Source organism: Chenopodium album, chromosome 8, assembly GCF_948465745.1.
Source record: "Chenopodium album chromosome 8, dcCheAlbu1.1, whole genome shotgun sequence".
In the NCBI taxonomy this organism is placed as follows: Eukaryota; Viridiplantae; Streptophyta; class Magnoliopsida; order Caryophyllales; family Amaranthaceae; genus Chenopodium; species Chenopodium album.
In genome coordinates this window covers 71,433,808-71,441,403 of record NC_137841.1, presented here as the reverse complement: position 1 = coordinate 71,441,403, position 7,596 = coordinate 71,433,808, and positions in this window count along the sequence as shown.

Here is a 7,596-nt window from a genome sequence, read left to right as displayed (position 1 = left end):
AAACAAGGCTTTGGAGCTTCCATACTAAAATCAATTGGCAATAGTAGGAGTAACTCATCTACCTTATAAAGTGGAACCACCTCTCCTCTTTCTCCAATGTGGGACACTCACAAGTGGGATACAATGGGTTTCAACACAACTTGTTATGGATAACCTAATTTAATTCCGTACGATATTCTTTATTTTATAGCTTAAATATACTATTTAGGTTTTTATAAATAAAAGTAATAAATTATTAAATGTCTAAACTAATCAGCACGAAAAGACAATAACAATCGACACATTTTTTATATTATACAAAATTCAAAAAGCACACATTCATGAAAAATTATTACTCTATTCAATTATACATTTCACATCAATCAATTACACAAATAATTTATAAATGCATAAAGGACTTGATTGGAAGATTTTTCGGAATTGATCCATCTAGAGCTAAATAAAAATATAATCATGCACAAGAATGAAAGAGATAGGGGATAAGGGAGAGGTATTTGAAATTGATACAAATTAAAAATGGTGAGCCCCTTAACACAATAGCTATAGCTCACCTCACAATGGGAAACGACTAACGAGTCGTTTTTATTTTTTGTGGGTCCAAATTTGAGGAACAAAAGCGAGTGGGACAGTGAAGCCACTAGCTTACAAAACACACACACTCGTGCAAATGGATGGATTTTTAGATGTACATCACCCTAAACTTTCCAACTGATTATTGTTTATCATACATGTACACTATAGTTTAAAATCCAAATCAATTTCAAAACTTAGTGGAAAAACATTGTATTATTTGTGTGACCAACCCTCTTGAATTATTTCCTTGTTAAGTCCCTTTCTATACAAACCCACATAATAAAAAAATTGTATGAATTCGAACGAACAACGAATATATTTATTGATCTGTCATATGATATTACTATTACAATCAGTATCTATTAATCCGACTATATATATTCTTTTTCGAAAAATAGTTGAAATACTATTTATTTTCTTTTACATATCACCATACATAAATGTATCATTGATGAGTATTGATCATATTATTAGAACACAGAATAATATCATAATTGTACTATACATGATGTTTTGTCTTTTTAACACGTATTAAAGGGTAGTTATGTGCTTGTCCGAAACTCCTAACCACCCTATATATATACTTGCATAGTTGCATGCATCATCTAATATTGAAGGGTATTCCGTGCAATTGGTGTTTCTTTTGTATCCATAAGTTTGCTTTTATGGTTACTCACAATTGTATCATTGAGTGATTGAGATCTTATGTCCCTATCTATTTGTCCAACCCTCCTCCCTTCCCCTTTCTCTTTCGATGATGAAGAGGCATCGTCTCATTATAATGAATGTTACTTCATTTGAATGTAGGCGTCTCGTCCTTTACTTACTAAATTAAGTGAATATGCTAAGTCATTATTTATCTCAATCTATGACAATGAAAATAACTATTTTTTATACAAAATTTTCGAGACATACATAAGGTTCTCAATTACTCATCATCGGGGATCGAATAATACTCAATACAAGTACAATGTAAATTTAATTTATTAACCGACTCTAATTCTAAATCAAAAGCTAGCTTAATTTCAAAACTTTACAAAATAAGTATTAAAGTCATTATTTTCTTAAAAAAAAAGGACGACATGAAAGGTAAATTATAAATTAAATTTAAAATTTAATTTTAAAAAAATATGTTTTTCATGAAAGCAAGTATACAAACATATGTAATTAGATTTCGATCTTGTGCCTATATATATAAGTGTATATATTACAAGTTCAACTATAACTTAATTTATTTTCCAAAACAAAAAAAAAAAAACAAAAAAAAAAAACACTATAACTTTATTCAACAATATATGATAAATAAATAAATAAAATAAAAATTTATAAGATTGAAAGCCAAATTGCCGACTTTACAAAAGTCAATTGGTAGATTAGGACTTGACCTTACAATGGAGGTGTACGGATTCATTTTGAGGAGTGAAGAGATGAAGTTGTCCAATATTACTACAACCACATGTTTCCTTATCATCAATATACTTCAATTTTGATACTTATAATGAATGAAAAAAAGAAATAAAATTCCGTTATATTGCTCACATACAAATATACAATTACAAATCAATTGAACAATAATAAAAGCAAATTGTATATATAAGAGTAGTACAATTTTAAGATAATTATTTGCTAAATATATATTGCATGCTTTGTGTGTCCAATCCCTTTCCACGGATCTGTATACGGATCCTCCCTTTTGTTCTGGTCACTATCCCAATATAAACTTTTGTGCCACACCATGACAAACTCATTCCTCTCACCTGATGTTACTTGCTTCTCACCCATACACTATTTTTTTCCCTACTCATATATTATAATCGTATTAAAAATGATAATTATTGATGATTTATATTTTTCTTTGAATCATTATATTTGATAAACGTAACTTAAGTCGGTCATATGATTTTGAGATGGAATCTCCTTTGGATTTGTGAAGTGGACTCTCCTTTCAGTTTGCGGGTGCGACTCAGACCTGTATTTAACAATATTTAATTCATTAAATTTCTTGATGAATAAATGTGTTATGCAACGGCAATTATAATGAAACAATATTCATATAATATATGGTATGGACTATGGAGTACTCAGTAAGATTATAAAGAATTCATAGTCGACCTAATATTATAATTGAAACAAATTAGTGGTTAGAGACTTAGAGTGATATAAATTTGACCATCATGCATCAGTATTCAGTATTCATTTTTTTTTTTTTTTTTTTTTTTTTTGAGGAAAAGTTAATTTAGATCATTGGTGTAGCCGTGTATGTCTGAAGGAGCATTAGAATTTAGAAACAAAACAAATTTGATTAAATAAATTTTGGAGTGTTTTTTTTTTGGTCCGATCCATACATCATCAAAACGATAAACAGGATATTCAAATATAGCATGACGATTGTTGTCCGTACAATTAACTTTCACTAGTTTTGTATAATTTGGAGTTTTGTTTTATTGTTTTTGATTTATTTATTTATTTATACACTTTTTTGTATAGTCATAATATGGAGTTGCTTCTCCTCAAAAAAAATAAAAAAAAATAAAATAAAATGGAGTTGCTGTTTTACTTCGTCACTTGTCTCATTTTTGCTCCAGTACTATTCCTCCAATAATAAAAAGCTTCTATATGAATAAATTAAGTCTGTATTAATATAAGATGAATTTTTCCTTATTCTCTGACATAATATACGTTAACTCATGCAGTCATGCATAAACTACGACCAACATTATTTTCTTTATATGCGTCATTATAATAAAAGTGTCTAATTAATATGATTATGATTGAAATTAATATCGTTTTACTGACTGCTTCAGATCATACATTAGGAGATCTAATCAGGTGGGATCTGGTGGTTAGACTTGGTGGCCTTCATAATTTTAATTTGTTTCTTATTTGCCGACGTTTTTGTAAAGCAAGTGTACCAAGGCATAATACTTTACCATATATATTCAAGAGAGTGAGAGATAACTCAAGTAGTTAGAGCTTTCCTTCTACTTTTCAGGAGATATTGGGATCGATTCTCTTCATACGCATATGGAATAGCCAAAACACCGATTAAATTACTCATATGTATGTACATGTGATAAACTATGACGAATGAGATAAGCTTGTAGACGTATATGCACACTATATGTCGTATGTCGTCTACACAAAGAAATCTATACGGTTCCCTGGACAAAATGTTAGATACTTATATGCAGGGTCGTTTGATACTTGGATCTACTGACTTCATCTGATTATTATTAGAGGATAGAATAATAATCTAGTACATACTCTTAAACTCAAATATCTTGGTTTTTCTTCTTCGTCAATTATTAAAACCGAAAGATCTTGCTATCATGTTCATAATTATCGAGAAATGAAAACAAAAAAATATAAATTATAGCAAATAAATATGGAATAATCAACCAAGGACCAAGCCAAAACTTATGGAAACCAATTGGTGCACGTTTCCCACTTCTAGCATGTAGTATTTGCAGTTCACTTTGATGCTCAATCATTGAATTTAAGAAAATCGGTCAAATATTTAATTTTATTATCATATAGTAGTATAAGTATATAATATATTAACACTAAATTATTTTTAAATTTATCATATTTATTAGCAACAAATTGTAAAGGGTATTTGTGGCAATTGTAAACTCCACCCGTGCATGCATGAATGTCAATCCAATGCTTATTAATGCGTAGTTTTGTTAATATAATTTGATGATGTGATTAGCATATAATTTATATCATTATATACAAATGGCCTCATAGTTGAATGACAAGTTTAGTTGTCTTATGTGAATCAATGAGATCCCACACAAATTTCTCTAATAATTTGTCATTTGATTGTCAATCTTCCATATAAAACACTCGTACTCCTCTTTTTCGGATTAGTTTGTCTTTAATTGTCAAACTTACACAGATTTCATATTGACAAAAATTTGGCAATCAGTGTTGCCGTGTTCGTAATCAATTATTGGTTGTTAGCTTGTTTACTTGACTTGTGTTTTTATTTCATCTGCTAATTGGTAGTAATACTGTACTAGTTAAGTCCTTTATTGTTTCAGGATAAGATATAGCAAATGATTGTTTACAAAGCTTATGTTTGACAATAAATCATCAATGATTGATTAAGAAAAAAATACTCTGTAATAACGATAAGGTGATAAATTTGATACTTGTATATAGATTGAGCTTAGTTTATGGTTATCAAAGTAACTAAATCGGTGTAATTTTTACTTATTATTTTTTTAAAGCTTGGATAAAAAGATCACTACAAGAAAATAACCTTTTCGTAGCGATTATTTTAACCTTTAGTATCGATTGTAATTGCAACAAAAAGCTTTCCCAACGAATGGTCATTCGATACAATATCCCCCGTTGCCTTAGCCTTTAGTAGTAGTTTTCAATATCGCTGGGGTTGGCCTCAATAATCGATACGAAAAACTACATCCAATCGTGGTGATTATTGTAGCGATTACAATCGCTATAAATGTTTAACTCATTTTCTTCAAAAAAAAAAAAAAAAAAAAAAAAAAAAAAAAAAAAAAACTCGCGTATGATCTTTACAAGATTTGAACATGCAACCTCAAACTCTTATATTAAATGTTTCACCAATAAGCTATGACATATTTTATATACTCTTTGTCAAACAATATTTATATATCTAGTGTTGAAAAGACTTTTCGTATCGATTTTTAGGATTTAGTGGCGATTGTAAATGATACGATTTCTCAAAATTATATAAATGTGTAAAAATAGTGTGGATATGTATTATTATGTTTTCCGTATCGATTTTATATGGAAAAACCATGGCGATTATAAAAATGATACGACATCCTTAGTTATTTCACAAACATACTTGCATATTGTATATTGTAGCGAATGTACAATCGCTACGAAATAATCGCTACGAAATAATCGCTACGAAAAGTGATTTTTCTTGTAGTGGATAGCCTAGTAGTTTTAATTGTAGCAAAGAAAATAAATAAGATTTTAAAACTTAAACATAGTCTAAGCTAAGGCCCTATTATTTTGAATTTCTGGGCAAAACAGGGGTTAACAAGGCATAATTTCTTACATTGCAGAGCAGAGCAACTGAAATGAACAGGGCCTAATTTGTATCAATCACCCCATTACACTAATTCATCCCAACCCACCCATTAATCAAGCCCAAACAGTGTATGCGAACAATCAACTTAAGGCAAATCAGGAGATACATTGTAGTATTAAGGGCCTGTTCTCTTACATTGAAATTCAGTCCAGTTCAGCTCAGCTCAGTTCAGTTCAGTTCAGCTCCTAATTTCCTTCTCTTATAAAATATTCATTTCAGTACATTTTAGTTCAGTTCAGTTCAGCTCAATTCAGTTCAGTTCAGCTCCTAATTTCCTTCTCTTATAAAATTTTCATTTCAATACAGTTCAGTTCAGTTCAGCTCAATTCAGTCAATGAAAATAGGCAAGTCATATTAGAAAAATTCAAACCAGATTACATCAAACTAACATTAATAAAGTTAGACCAAAACACCTTATTTTATTAATTTGAATACCTATAATATACGAGTAACTTTGACAGTAGTATTGTAGAGCTTGTGATTTTCAGACCCTTATTTCACGTACTTGTCTTTCTAATTGGGAATGATGCATGACCATGTGCATGTGACTTTCTTCTCTTCCTTTACCCCTTTCACCTCACAAGTTCAATAGTAAACCATTAAAAACTACACGTCTACATTAAACCTTGTATTGACCCTGTTTTCCTTTTTTTTTCAATTTCACATTTCTCCTTATAATAAAACATAAATAATACATAATACATTATCAAGTTATTTCATTAGTATTATAGGGACTACTTAATCAGTGTTACAGGAGTTATTTCATTAGTATTATAGGTTACTCAATCAGTGTTATAAAGAGTACAAAAATTACTCAATCAGTATTGTAAGGATTATTCTGTTCTTTTACAGACAATTACATGATATGGCTAGCCACACAAAACGCACACAGGGAAAAAAAAAAGGAAAAGGTAGCCCATTGATTGATTAAAGAAGTGAAAACTGTAAAATGTAATTAATTAATAATATTGTAATCAACTGTCAACATCCTCCCCATATCTCAATCTCTTTCTGTGTGTTTCCATCCACACGTGTGCACTATTACATATAACAACAAAAGTTTTTACAGATGAGCAGACTCTTGAAAGACTTGAAGAGTTGTCATTTTATTATTCCTTATTCCTTTTTTTATTTTATTATTAATTTAGGTTCCTTCAACATGATAATTTGTTACTACAACGTACCAAGTTAATTGTTGTTAATGGCGGTTTAGCTAACAAGATTAATGGACAGTAAAACAATATATGCATGAGCTCAATGTATTATACTACTATAAAAGTTGACTGAAATGTCATATCTTTGAATAAATATAGCATGGAATTTTTTTGGAGTATTTGAATAAATATAGCATGGATTTTTTTTTTTAAATATTTCAAATATTTTACAATTTTTTCTTATTGCCTCTCTTTGCCTATATTATCTTCTCTTCTATTCAATCATTCTTACTTTATAAGAATTTTTCGTCTTACTTTCAATTTAATTTCTTTAGTCACTACTAATCTATGCTCGTATTGAAACAACATTTTTTTTTTTAGCTATCTCTGTGTCAAAAGTAACTCATACTTTTTGAGGGGTGACAGATATTTGGGATTTTATTTTACTAAAAAGAAATAAATTATAGTTTTTGTGAGGTGACAGATTTTTTGGGATTTTGTTTTAATAAAATGAAACAAATCAATTCAGATTACATGTAATCCTATATCTCCATGATATTATAATCCTATATCCCCATGATATTTTTCCAACTAAAAATAACCATGATAAGTTTCCAGCTAAAAAATGATCACAATTATGATGTCGAACATTTCAGCTCACAATTAATTCTTTCACACATTTAGCTAACACAGAGTGTAAGATATATACATAATATCAACTTACATTGTTTTCGGGTCTATTCTCTATTACACATATCATAAATAGAAACGCTAATT